This window comes from Cervus canadensis, chromosome 10 (assembly GCF_019320065.1).
Source record: "Cervus canadensis isolate Bull #8, Minnesota chromosome 10, ASM1932006v1, whole genome shotgun sequence".
NCBI lineage: Eukaryota > Metazoa > Chordata > Mammalia > Artiodactyla > Cervidae > Cervus > Cervus canadensis.
Window position 1 is genome coordinate 76,781,499 of NC_057395.1, and position 14,591 is coordinate 76,796,089.

A 14,591-nucleotide genomic window follows, 5' to 3' on the forward strand; every position below is an offset into this window, starting at 1 on the left:
TCACAGTTTTTAAACAATCATTTACTAAGTCATCTTGCTTTACCTTGAAGAATATAAACTGTTGTTTCACTGACACAAATCAGCAAGATCTAACTTACGGCAAGAAATATTCCGTTGAAATGCTGTGCTGTAATGTGGGAAAATGTAAATCTTTTTCATGGCTTCTATCAATGTGAAATAAAATTGAATTCTGAAAAAAAAAAAAATGGGCAGAGGATCTGAATAGACAATTTTCCAAAGAAGACATACAGATGGCCAGCAGATACTGAATGAAGTATCTGAAGATACAGAACATCACTAATCATCAGGGAAAGGCAAATGATATATCTGATAAGATATTTGCAAATGACATATCTGCCAGGGGTTAATACACACACACACACACACACACACACACACACACACACACACACACATAAGAGAAGGAAATGGCAACCCACTCCAGAACCCTTGCCTGGAGAATCCCATGGACGGAGGAGCCTGGTGGGCTACAGTCTACGGGGTCGCAGAGTCGGGCACGACTGGGCGCCTTCACCTTCACTTTATATACACACACACCACCCGTTCTTTACCCCTTGATGGAATTGTAACGCGCCAGCAGTACCGGCACATGAGCACTGTGTAAATAGTGCAGCAATAACGAGGGGCAGGTGCGCATCTGTGTGTGTCGCTTCAGTGATGCCTGATTCTTTGCGACTCCGTGGACTGCAGCCCGCCAGACTCCTCTGTCCTGGGAACCCTCCAGGCCAGAACACTGGAGTGGGCTGCCATGCCCTTCTCCAGGGGATCTTCCCGACCCAGGGGCTGAACCCAGGTCTCCCGCATTGCAGGCAGATTCTTTACTTTTTGAGTTACCCAGGAAGCCCCGTTGAGGGGCAAATATCTTTTCAAATAAGTGCTTTTGTTTTCTTCAGAAAGATACGCAGAAGTGGAACTGCTAGATCGCATGGTCGTTCTAGCTGTGATGTTTTGAGGAACCTCCATGCTGGTTTCCATGGTGGCTGTGCCAATTCACATCCCTACCAACAGTGTACGGCGTTGACCTTTTCTTCACGTCCTCACCAGTTCTTGCTCTATGTTGTCTTTTTGATGATAGGCATTCTGACAGATGTGAGGTGAAATCTCATTGTAGTTTCTATTTGCCTTTCCCCGATGATTAGTGATGTTCAGCATCTTCATGTGTCTGCCGGCCATCTGTATGTCCTCTTTGGAAAACCATCTGTTCAGATCCTATGCCCATCGTTTAATTGGTTCGCTCTTTTGATGCTGAGTTGTACAAATCCTTTGCATGCTTGTGATATTAACCCCTTAGCAGACACATCATTTGCGAATATCTTCTCACATTCAGTAGGCTGTCTTTTCATTTTGTTGATGGTTTCCTTTGCTCTGCAAAAGTTTCTTTTTTTAGTTTGATGTAGTTCCGCTTGTTTATTTTTGCTTTTGTCGCCTTTGCTTTTGTTGTCCTCTGTGCCTAGAGCAGAGCCTGGCACATAGTAGGTGCTCAATAGATTCTGTTCAACTGAATGAACACAGAACAATAAGAGTTATGTTCACCCGTAGTCTCAACAGAGGCAAAAAATACTTAGAGATTACCAAGGTTTATGGCCCTTCAAAGGGCTGCAGACACACAGATTATCTGTGTATTAAAACAGATGTACAGGTTATCTGTATATTAAAATTTCATGGAGGATGGGCAACTAGGAAAAAAAGTATCTAAAAAGGTTCCTAGACCAGGGGAACATTGAGAAACTCTGTTTTAGAGGGAAGATGGGACTACTGGAACACATAGTAAAGACCCTTAAGCCAGCCTGGGAGATCACAGAATGCTTCCTGGAGGAGGAGGCATTTCAACTCATTCTTAAAAGATATGGAACAGTCAGCTGGATCAGGGGCCAACAAACCTTTTCTATAAAGAGCCAGATAATAAGTATTTAGATCCACAGGTCTCTGCCACAGCTACTCACTTCTGCTGTTGTAGATCAAAAGCAGCCATGGATAATCCAGAAACAAAGAGATGCAGCTGTGTTCCAATAAAACTTCATTTACAGAAACAGATGATGGGTCAGATTTGGCCCCTAGGCCATAGTGTATCAACCACTGATCTACACCAGGGGAAAGGAAAGGCCACCAGAGGGAAGAGCTCTAGCAAAGGTGTGGAGATGGGAAAAAAACATGGAGAACCAGAAAAGAGCCAGCAATGTGGTTTTCCTTCTCCCTGGGGCACAGAAAGAGGCGTCAGTATTTACCAAAGACTTGTGCTGGCACACAGGCTGAGCACAAGATCATGTTAATTCAACCCATAAGTATTTATTGGGTGCCTACTACGTGCCAGACATCATATGAGGCACTGGGGATGCAGCAGTGAACATGATCACTTCTGTGTCTCCAGGGTCTAAAGCCCAGCCAGGCATATAGTTTTCGTTAAAGAAATGTGTTTCAAAAATGAATGGATAGATGACTGGATAGATGGATGGATGGATGAGTTGGGAGAAAAACACAAAACACCCAGATAAATAAATAAGCAATTAAATACAGCTTCCTCACTAGCTGTGTGACCTCGGAGAAGTTACTTAACCTCTCTGTGCCCCAGGAGGTTGACACAGTTGGTCCTGTACATGGAGGGTTCCACATCTGTGGATTCAACCCACCAAGGATTGAAACTATCTGGAAAAAACAATTTCAGAAAGTTTCAAAAAGTAAAACTTGACTTTGCCATATGCCAGCAACGATTAACATAACATTTACATTGTATTAGGTATTTTAAGTAATCTAGAAATGATTTAAAGTGGGCTCTATGCAAATACCCTGACATTTTACATAAAGGACTTGAGCATCCATAGACTTCCTTATCTGTACGGGTCTTGGAAACAATGCCTTGTGGATACTGAGCATGTGTGCGCACACATGCGTGTTCAGTCGCTTCAGTCCTGTCTGACTCTTTGCGGCACCATCCAGGGGGTCTTCCCAACCCAGGGATCGAACCTGTGTCTCTTACGTCTTCTGCATTGACAGGTGGGTTCTTTACCACTAGCGCCACCTGGGAAGCCCGTGGCTGTTGAGAGATGATGGTAAAAGCAAAATGCAAGACCAGCATGTAGTGGTTGCTCTATAAATGTAGCTGCTGATACTGAGTCAATATGTTATTAAACAAATACACAATTTAAAATAACTTGTCTGGGTGACATTGAAAACAGAGCAGATACAGGACAGAGAGAGAGAAGAGGGGGGCTACCTTGAATCAGGTAGTCTGAGTCAAGGCTGTTCTGGCCACATCCTGTGAGTATATCCTAGAATTACTAGTGTTTGCAGCCCTGATGCCCTGGGGCCCCACAAGAGAGTTTATTAGGAGTACAGGAAGGTGTCTTCTCTAATTAGAGTGTGCGTGTAAAGTGCTTTGAAATCTGAGGATTAAAGGGGGAGAAGAGGTGAGGCTCTGGTCACGGGGCCAGAGCACCCCACTGGGAACCCATCCATGAACCTTGAGAACTAGACTCAGCTCTGGCAGCCTTGTCTGGAGTGGGGCACTCCTCTCCTCTGAAGTAGAGGTTAGGGGCAGTGGAAAATACACCCTCTTAAGGCAAGGAGCCCGGGGAGGCGGGGGAGGCAAAAGTGTTGGAGCTGCGCTGAAATGATGTGCTTAAAGCAATGGGCCCATCATGAGACAAGGGGTGCTGAGTCAGAATTAGCTGTTTCCAATCTTGTTCCATTCCTGCTTTTTGTTGTTGTTGTTGTTCTCCACCACTTTCCATCTGGGTGGCCCTGAGAGAGTTACTCACCTTCTCTGAGACTGTTTTCTGAGCCTCGGTTTTCTCTTCTTTAAAATGGGGTGATTACAGTACAGGAGTGCTAGTTGCAGTTGGAGCACGTGGCCCAGAGCAGAGATGATGACACCCCTCTGGGTGGACGCTTAGGGAACCATATTACTTGGTGCTGAGCACCCACTACCTCCTGCACGTCCCGTGAGTTAATTCACTTGACCCTGATCTTCCAGACAAGAACCTCAGGGTCCCCAGAGACAGCCATGTGCTGTCCAGCTCAAGGGGTACCAATCACATAGACCACGATAAGAACAGCACCTCTGACGCTCTGGTGTGTAGAGAGGTGAAGTTACTTTCTCAAGGGCACACGGCTGGTACGTGGCAAGACCAGGATTAGACTCCAGGCAGCCTGGCTCCTAACTCTGGATCAACTTTGCCCTCATCAAGATGGTTGTTGTAATGGAGAGTTTCTGGGAGGCAGAGAAATTTTCCCTTTGACTAGCCAAGCAGGCAACAAGCCTCCCTTCACTGTTCTCTTACTTCCCCTTACCCTCAAAGCCTGTATGTGTCTGCGGATTTTTATGTTTTTACCGTCTTCAGATTTTATAAGAGCAATACATCTGTGTTTTGGCTTGCTGTGCCCACTGCAGTCCATGGGAGCCTGTGAAAATGCCAGGACATCCAGCCTCAGAGATGACCACCAACTGTGTCCCTTTCTGCATCATCGCATTCTCAAGGCCTTCACTTAACAGACAAGCTGAGACCAAGGTGATTCCAAGGTCACTCAAGGAAGCGGCCGAGCAGACTAGAGCTTTTGGACTCCAACTTCACCTTTCTTCATCCTCATATCTGAGTTCTCAGACTGGTGGCCCATGAGCCAAATGCAGCCTGCAGCCTATTTGATTTGGCCTCCATGATGTTTTCATAAAATTAGAATTTATCATCAGCATTTAAAGAAAGGGATATTTCCAGGAATAATGTGCAAAATATTCAACCAGACTGACCTGGGCATCTACCATTCAGAGTGGATGCTGGCAGTCCAGCCCAAACCCTGGGGTATTGCAAGAAAATGCAATAAGATAATCAGAAGGTCTAGAAAAGGCCGACCTTATGGAGACAATAAAAAGATCAAGAGTTGCTGGGGCTTAGCAGGGAGGGAGCAATGACTGAGCGAGCAGAGAGGACTTGGAGGGCAGTGAAAGAATTCTGTACCACGCTATGACAGTACAGACACGTGTCAGGACACATTTGTCCAAACCCATAGAAGGCACAGCACCAAGAGTGAACCCTAATGTACTTACGGACTCTGACTGGGTCCCTAATGATGTGTCCATTAGGTTCATTGATTGTAGCAAACGTACCACTCTGGCCGGGAGGGTGGGGTCAGGGGTTGTTGATAGGTGGTGAGGCTGAGCGTGGGATAGGGTGGGAGCAGGGAGATATGGGAATTCTCTGTACTTTCTGCTCGATTTTGCTGTGAGCCTCTAAAACAGTCTACTGGAAAAATCAGGTCCGGCTTCACCACCCGCACACTTTTCATGGAGCCACAGTGGGGGGCAGCGGAGTCCTAGGGACCCTCTTAGGTGGAGCGTGTGTCCCTGAGTGTGCTAGGCTCCAAGGCTGTCTGCTCCAGCATCACCTGCCCAGGCCCTGCGTGTGACTCAGACACAGGGAGGATTCTTTGGAAGCTCTTGATGCAAAAGAGAACTGGGTGAAAGTGTGCCCTGCCAAAACCGGCCAATGAGGGCAGGAGAAAGACCTGGTGACGCCTGCCTTTATCAGACGCTGCTCGCCATCTCCCTGGGCTAGAGCCTCCTGGGCATTTTCCACGGGGCAGAGTGAGCCATTCTTGATTCAGCCTTCATCTGCCTGGGCCTGCAGTGGGCGGGGGCCCACAGAGGACTCGGCCCCATGAGGCAGCCTCACTGTGCGCTGCAGCAGGCGGGATCCGGGTTCTGGGGTTGAAATGATGCCAGCCCGGGAGGATACAGCAAAAATGGGCCGGACGTGGACAATCAGGAATGATCTCTAAGAGCACTTAAATCCTGAGAGATCAGATGGATTTTTCTTCTAGTAGTTTACTTCATATAATCACTCCTTCATTTAACAAACATTTATGGAGTACTAAAGTTATGACCAACCTAGACAGCATATTAAAAAGCAGAGACATTACTTTGCCAACAAAGGTCCGTCTGGTCAAGGCTATGGTTTTCCCAGTGGTCATGTATGGATGTGAGAGTTGGACTGTGAAGAAAGCTGAGCACCGAAGAATTGATGCTTTTGAACTGTGTTGTTGGAGAAGACTCTTGAGAGTCCCTTGGACTGCAAGGAGATCCAACCAGTCCATCCTAAAGGAGACCAGTCCTGGGTGTTCATTGGAAGGACTGATGCTGAAGCTGAAACTCCAATACTTTGGCCACCTCACGCAAAGAGTTGACTCATTGGAAAAGACCCTGATGCTGAGAGGGATTGAGGGCAGAAGGAGAATGGGACGACAGAGGCTGAGATGGCTGGATGGCGTCAGCGACTCGATGGGCATAAGTTTGAGTAAACTCCGGGAGGTGGTGATGGACAGGGAGGCCTGGCATGCTGCGATTCATGGGGTCACAAAGAGTCGGACACAACTGAGCGACTGAACTGAACTGAACTGAACTGAAGCACATATAAAGGAGGCCTTGGAACAGGGATAGTTGCGGGCGGGGAGGGCGGGGGGCGTTCAGTAGCCAACTGTTGTTTGTACCTGACCACTGTCCATCCCCCTCCCCTCTTCTGGGAACCACTCCTTCCCATTATCATTCCACATGGCTCAAGGGGAAGTGGGTTGTCTCCCCAACAAGAGCAATATGTGTATTAGGCCTGGGCAATGAGTGTATTCCACCCCCATTCCTAGGGATTCATTCTGGGATGGGCATGGGACCCAAGTCAGGCCAACCCAAGTCAACCCCAGACTGATGCTGGGAAAACATAGGAAAGTCAGCTTTTATCCACTTGGCTTGCTGACCTGGCAGAGTGGCAGCCTGCGTTCCTGGGACTATAGGGTGACCATAACTGACACAGAAGGAAAGAGAGCTGAGAGCTGGAAGGGACATGGCTCCTAAAGAGCAGGTACACATCTGGATCCAGCCACTCCTGAAGCTGAACCCATCTCAAGAATTTCAATTTGCATGAAGTGAAAGGGAAGTCGCTCAGTCGTGTCCAACTCTTTGCGACCCTATGGACTGACACCTACCAGACTCCTCTGTCCATGGGATTTTCCAAGCAAGAGTACTGGAGTGGGTTGCCATTTCCTTCTCCAGGGAATCTTCCCAACCTAGGGATCGAACCCAGGTCTCCAGCATTGTAGGCAGACACTTTATCGTCTGAGCCATGAGGGAAGTCCCATTTGCATAAACCTATACATTCTCACACACACTGTCTCTCACTTTTTTCTTAAACTCTTTAGAGCCGGGTCTGTTTGTCATTTTCAGCCCAAAGACCTGGACTATATACAAGTGGGCAAATGGGTAATTCACACAGGGTCTGACAAACTATACAGACCCTGCTATGGGATTATCAGGGCCAGATGTAAAATGAAAATGCAGGGCACTTGTTCTGAAATCAGTAAGGATTTCAAAAAGGCAACTGCGGAGCTGTCAACCCAGTTTGGGTCCAAAGGTGGAGCCCTTTGGTGTATGGGGTGCTATGTGACTGCAGAGGGCCCTGAAGCCCTGGGGAGGAGCTGGATTTTATAGTCCATCCTGTTGGAGATGTGAAATCTCAGACATGCAAGGACTTTCCCACAGTCCTACTAAGAGCCCGTGTTGGAGGCAGGATTCGAAACCAGGTCTTGTTCTCTCAGCTTCCACTGTCGCCGGAAGGGCCGCAGGAGGACAACAGTGTCTCTGGACGCCCGAGACCTCGGGGGCCAGGATCAGGGGTCTGCAGCCCTGAGACCCTGTGCTCGGCAAACCCACGCGCATTCCCGTCTCCTTCTCACCTTCCGCAACAGTGACCGTGCCCTCACTTTCCCAGCGTCCTTGGCAGCTGGCTCAGGCATGTGATCCATCACGTGGCCAGATCTGCCAAAAGAAATGTAAGGGGAGTTCCTGGCATGCAGGGAAATCTTTCACTTTGGGGCAAAGGGGACAGAGTGGATGGTGCAACCTCTCTTCCTATCATTAGAAGGACTGAGCATCTAACCTGAAACCATGACGAGGAAGCCGAGAGAACTGCAGAGATGCCTGCAAGAGCCCTGATTTTCTTGAGCCACTAAGTCAAGACCAACTGTCTCCCTCTGAACTTATTATGGGGAAAAATAAACCCTTGCTTGTTTGAGCATCAGTCACTTGCATTTCCACCTCCTTGCTGCCAAATGCATTTCTATCTCTCATAAGACCTTAGGTTGCTCTGGAGCCCCACTGTACATAGGGAGACACTGAGGTCTGGAACTAAGAAGCTTCCTTGGGTCACACGCTGGAGTCACGAGTTTACTGACTCACCATCTAATGCTCCTTCAGCTCATGCTATACCTCCCGGTCTATTTCCTTTCACTCAGGCTGCTATAGACACGGCCAACAGCTGCTCTGTAAACCAAACATAAGGCAGTGACGACCTTGCCCCTGAATCTTTCCAGTCTCTTACGTAAATAGCCCCCAGGCCACTGCCTCCAAGCCACTGGACCCAGGACAGCTTCCCACATCCTTTAAAAAGATGAGATGACCAAACGTAGAATCTGTGCTCCTGGAAAGTGTGAGTCACGAATCCTGAACCAGAGAGTTCACAGCCAGGAATCTGCCTATCACACTGGTAGTCTAGACCCCAAGGCTTCCACTAAGCTTGTCCCATGAAGCGCTGACTCATCTGCAGCTTGTGGTCCGTTCTGACACTCAGATCAACTTCTCTGCTTGTGCTAGGCTGGTGGTCTTTAGTTAGGTACTGTGAACCTCCTGTCTCTGTCCCACCTTCTTAGAGGAGAATATGAATACTAAAGAAATAATACTGATGCTAATACTAACAGTACTTTCATGTTCCCAGTGCTCTAAATGAATTTTAATTTTTTTTCCTCAAAAAATCACTGCAAAAGATAAATATTTTATGATCAGAAAAACTAAGTCTTAGAAAAGTTAAGCCACTTGCCAGGATAGCAGAATACTTGGTGGAACTGGAATATGGCCCTGAATCTGTTGGCTCTTGGAGTCCAGCTCTAAAGGACAAAGCCAATTGGATCTGTTAAGACAGTTTTCAGAGGCTCCACAATAGCAGTTTAGATAATAATAGCATTTATTGTTTTTTTAAAGACTTCTGGAGACTGGAGACCCTAGGGTATATTTGGAATCTCAGGGTGATCATAAAGGACCAATGCTCCTTGCCTTCAACTGCAAATCAGCAACTTGTCCTTAGGCTGTTCACCCAATGTCACAAGATGGTTGCCACAGCTCACTCATCACCTCTTCACACAATTACATCCAAATCAGGAAAGGAAGAAAAGAGGCAAACAGATCTCTCCTCATATGCCTCTTTCTTATCAGAGAGGAAATCCTTTCCCAGAAGCCCCCAGCAGAGTTTCCCTTTGGCCAGAACTGGGTCAAATGACTACCTCTAGACCAATCACGTGTCCAGGAGAATAGGAGGGCGATAATTGCTTTAAATCAAATGTGGTTTATTTCCTAGGCCTGGGTACATGACCAGCAGAACAAATACAGGGTTCCATCAGTGGAAAGGAAGGAAGAAATGGCAATAGGCATGGTAACCACCGGTGTCTGACACCCCAGCATTTTCAAATGTTTAGCACAAGCACCTCTATTGGTTTTCAAGATTATTGTAGGTGGTATGTGGATAAAGTTGTGCTTTCAAAAACTTTTTAGTATTTATTACGTATTTACACACATTTGAAAAAGCACACACATTACTAATTCATCAGAACCATGAATTCATGGGTATTTTTTCTCCAGATGAAACAACCATGTTTAAGGTTTTTACAAAATTATGTAAGTTAAAGAAAAATAGTTAATTATAATTCATTTACTTCAAGATTTGGCAATTGTAAGGGTAGGAAACACTTTTCTGTTACTCTGATTGGCATTTTTTCCAGCTTCTCAGAGGCCTTCTGCCTTCAACCTCCTTCTTGAGGAAAATAAACATCCACAAAGATTTCTGCATCATCTGCAAATATGAATCAAATAAAGCTTCGAGCTCAAATATAATCCAGGCTTCCTAAGCCAGGAGGAGCAGGCATCTCGACTCCAATCCTTTCCTGGTATTTCACCTCTGTCTTAACAGTTTTACAGTTTTACTGGGTCTGCCCCTCCTGTTGTAAGCTGCCACAAATCCCGTTTCTCAAAGAACAAGATATAAATTATAAACAGAGAGACAACTTGGGATTTCTTGTACTTGTCAGGAATTTTCAAACTGTCCTGAGGCATGAACTCTTTTCATTTATACAAGAATTTCAGGGGTCTGTCCTAAGAACTGGATCAGTGATGGCCCAGCGATGCAATGAGAGGTCCTAGAGCCTTTGTTAACAAGAATGAGGTCAATCAACGCAGATCTTCCCCAACTTACAATAAGGTTACGTCCCAGTGAACGCATTGTAAGTTGAAAATGTTAAGTGAAAGGTGCACTGAAGGGAATCCCCTCCAAGTGGCCAGGATTCAGTCCCTGGTCAGATCCCACAGGCCATGCAGTGCAGCCTTAAAAAGAAGAAAATACAGTTTATGCATCTAACCTATTATCCACAGCTTAACCTTGCCTACCTTAAGCGTGCTCAGAACACTTACATTAGCCTAGAGTTGGGCAAACTCAATTAACACAAAGCCCATTTAATAATAGAATGTTAAACATCTCACGTCATCTATTGACACCGTGCTGACAGGGAAGAACAGGATGGTTGTCTGGGTCCAGAACGCCTGTCAGTGTATCAGCAGTTCTCCCTGGTGACTGTGGGGCCGACTGGGAGCTATGGCTCACTGCCCTGCCCAGCATCACGAGAGAAGATTGGACCGCATATCATGAGCCTGGAAAAAGATCAAAATTCAAAATCAGAATCACAGTTTCGACTGAACGCGTTTCACTTTTACACTATCATGAAATCAAAAAATCGGAAGTTAAACAAAGTCAGGAACCATCTGCACGTGCTGAGAACAGAAGACTTCCAGGAGCTCTGGTTACGTGAAAAACGCAGAACGTGCACAATATAAACCTCTACTATGTAGAGGGCCACATAGTAAATCCTTGGGGCTTTGTGGGCTACATGGCCCTTGCTGCACCTCCTCAAGGACGCCGTCTGAGCGTGAAAGCAGCCACGGAGGGCAGCAAACACACGGACAGGACGGGGTCCCAGTACAGCTTTACTCACGGATGCTTTGAATTTCATATCATTTTCATGGGCCATAAAGTATTATCTTTCTTTCGATTTGTTTTGAACCATTTAAAAATGTAAGAGAACGTAAAAACCATTCTTAGCTTGCAGGCTGTACAGACACAGGCAGCAGGATAGATATGTCCTGAGAAAACCATCGTTGGCCGGTGCCTTGTGTAAACCATTGGTACAAAAAGAAATGTTAGAAAAACATGGGAAACAGAGGAAGAGATACTACATTACATATATGGATGGATGTGTGTGTGTGATATACTATAGAGCTGGAAAGACAGAGAGATCGAGAGAATTCGTATGGACAGTTAAAAGCACACACAAGAAATGGGCAACAGTGGGAGCTTCTGGAGACAGGAACGGGGAAAGATCAGAGGAAGGCAGAAGGAAGACAGTTTGCCCCACAACTCTTACCCTGTCTCAATGTTTCTCCATGTGCTCATGTTACTTTCACAAAGCAGAAAACATTTGTTGAAGCAAAAAGGATTCCTCTGCCCCATCGATGAGAATGAGATGATCATCTGAATAAACACGTGTAGGCAGCCGTGACACAACTCCAGGGGGCGCTGTTTGTGGGGTTATTTATAGCCTGGAGCTCCTGGAGCTGTTCAGGCCCCGACCTGTTTGCAACCAAATTAACACCAAGACTTTGTATGAAGTGAAATTAATAAGTAAATACCGAGGGAGTCCAGTGAGGAGGGAAGTTGTGGGAGGAACAATAAAATCTCGCTATTTCCGTTTTAGGCTGTTCCTTATCTGGGTCACAGTAAAACCAATGTTCTGCCAATATTTACTTTTGATGTTTGCTCCAGCGTGGCGGAAAGATGCCCGGGCACAGCATAAATGTGAGGGTGGAATTGAGAGTTATGAGAAGAGAAAGGAACTCACCCTGAAATAAAATCGTCTCAGGAACCTAAATAAGAAAATGCCATTCGTTTCACAGAAACACTCAAAGGCCAAGTTTACTTCTTCAGCTGCCACTCTCAGAAGGCCTGTCAGCTTTCCCAGAAATCTGGGGTTCTGTGAAACCCCTTTGGAAGCATTTGTGGCCTAGGTCAGAGGTCACAGATGGCAGCTTCCCCCCTAGGGAGGGGCATCCTGGGTGGCTCAGTGGGTAAAGAATCTGCCTGCAAGGCAGGAGACACAGGAGATGTGAGTTCAACCCGAGTCAGGAAGATCCCCTGGAGGAGGAAATGGCAGCCCACTCCAGCATTCTTGCCTGAAAAATCCCATGGACAGAGGAGCCTGGCGGGCTACAGTCCGAGGGGGTCACAAAGAGCCAGGCATGACAGAGCGAGTAAGCACACTTGCATGCACCACATATGTAGGCAGCCAATGTGGATTTTTGATCAGCAGTGGTTTAATGGTTTCAAAATCAAGACATTTCACATAAATACAGAAGTTTCTGGTTTCCCTTGAAACACTTGGCGCTTGGCCATACTGGCTCCATATTCCCACGTGGAAACGTCAGGCTGTACACAGCCAAGTGTTCGCTGCACCTTGCAGATGGGGCCACGGTTACTGGTGAGCCACAGTCTCCACACTCTCTGCTGTCCTCCGTCAGCACTGCTTCACTCATTGCTTGTTTTCACACTTTATTCACTCAAGCAATATTTACTGAGCACTTACCATGTGCCAGGCCCTGGGATTATAGCTGTGAGCAAAACAGAAGAACATCCCGCACTTCATAGAACTCATGTTCCAGCTGGGGAGACAGATGATGAACAAAAAAATAACTTAAAATACATAAAATGCCAGAGAAAAATAATGCAGCCAAAGCGGATACAGACTGTGAGGCGTGGTTGAGGCAGGCCCTACTGAAAAGGTGGCATTTGAGGAAGTGCCTGAAGCAGGTGAGGGAACAAACCTTGAGGGTATCTGTGGGAAGAATGCTCCAGCCAGAATCACTAGCGAGTGCAAAGGCCCTGGGGCAGGACCCTTCCTTCTGTGTCTGAGGAGCGGCGAGGAGGCCGGTGCATCTGGAGGGTGAGGGGGGCCGTGAGAGAGGTGAGGTCAGGGAGGCGTCCGGGGCACAGATCTTGGAGGGCCTCATGGGATCTGTGGCTTTTCCTCTGCATGAGGTGGGAGCCGTGGAGGGTTCCGGGCAGAAGAGGGACACGCTGGACTTAGACTGTGATAGACGCCCCTGTGGCCGCATGTGTACATGCGTGTGTGTGTTGGGGGTGGTGAGGAACAGGCATGGCAGCAGGGCAACCAGCGCAGACCTACCGCAGTAGTCCAGGCACAAGGAAATGGGGGCCAGATCAGGGCGCTGGCACAGAGGTGGGAGAGGAGGTTGGGTTCCGGTCGTAATCACTGTATGTCCCACCTGGCTCTTTTTGGCTCGTATGAGAAACTTTGCTCATTCACCCTGATCCAGCCGCGTTGTCCTTGCACAATGCAGCCCCGGGGCTGTGTCTTTAATCCCCTAAAGACCTTAGGAGCTCATTAGATTGTCAAATAGCCCCATTTTACAGATGAGGCATAGGAACATGAGCTCCTGTTCACCCAGTGTATTGTCTAAAGAGGTTCACAGCCGTATCTCCCACCCTTGTGATTTTTCTTGCTTTTTCTTTGAGACGCAGCTTTACTGAGACATACTTTGTACGCCACAGAATCGATCCTTTTCAAGTGTACAAACCAGTGGATTTTGGTATATTCAGAGAGTTGTACAAAAGTCACTACTAATTTAGAACATCGTCCTTGCCCCCAGAAAAAACCCCGTCCGTTAGCGGTCACTCCCCATTCACCCCTTCCCAGACTCTAGCTATCAGTAACCCACTTTCTGTCTCTGTGAACGTGCCTCTTCTGGATGTTTCGGATAAATGGAACCGTACAGTCTGTGGGGTTTGGCGCCTGGCTTCTTCCACTTGGCATGTCTTTGTGGTTTCCCCAGGATGCAGCCGGTATCAGTACCGCATCCCTTTTCAGGGTTGAATAACACCCCACTGGATGGATATGGCACACTTTGTCCATTCTTCTGCTGACAGGCTTTGTTTTCGCGTGATGTATGACTTCACTTCTCTTGAGTATATATATACATATTTGTAGGAGAAGAATGACTGGTGAAACTCCATATTTAACCTTTTGAGGAAGTGCTTTTCCAAACTGTTTTCCCAAATGTCTGCCTTATGCTAAACTCTGACCAGCCATGTGTGAGGTTCCAGGTTCTGGATATCCTCCTCAGGTTCTTCTTACAAAGTGACTTTGACTCTCCTCCCATTGAGAAGGGAGGTCTCGCCAACCTCTCCTGTCGCGTCCCCTTGAATCTTGGATGACCTTTATGACTGCATCAACTGACAAAACGCAAATGATCCTAGGTGACGTCTGAGCCCGGATCATTAAGACGCCCTGCACTTCCAGCGTGATCTCTTGGAATGCTTGCTCTGGGAGCCCCACCGCCACGTTATAGGGAAGCCCAACCAGCCCAAGTGAAGAGACTACGTGGAGAAGTCACACCTAGGGTGTCCCCCCGCCAGCCCTGC

The 14,591-nt window shown here is 47.1% G+C and overlaps 1 long non-coding RNA gene across 1 annotated transcript; it reads right to left on the reverse strand.

Annotated features, from left to right (window-relative positions):
• Window positions 1-9,073: 9,073 nt before the first annotated feature.
• Window positions 9,074-11,760, reverse strand: LOC122448806. The gene is made up of 3 exons (XR_006271764.1): window positions 11,521-11,760; window positions 10,583-10,750; window positions 9,074-10,426 (listed from the first exon to the last, which is right to left on the reverse strand). It is a non-coding gene; the product is annotated as an uncharacterized LOC122448806 (long non-coding RNA).
• Window positions 11,761-14,591: the final 2,831 nt, after the last annotated feature.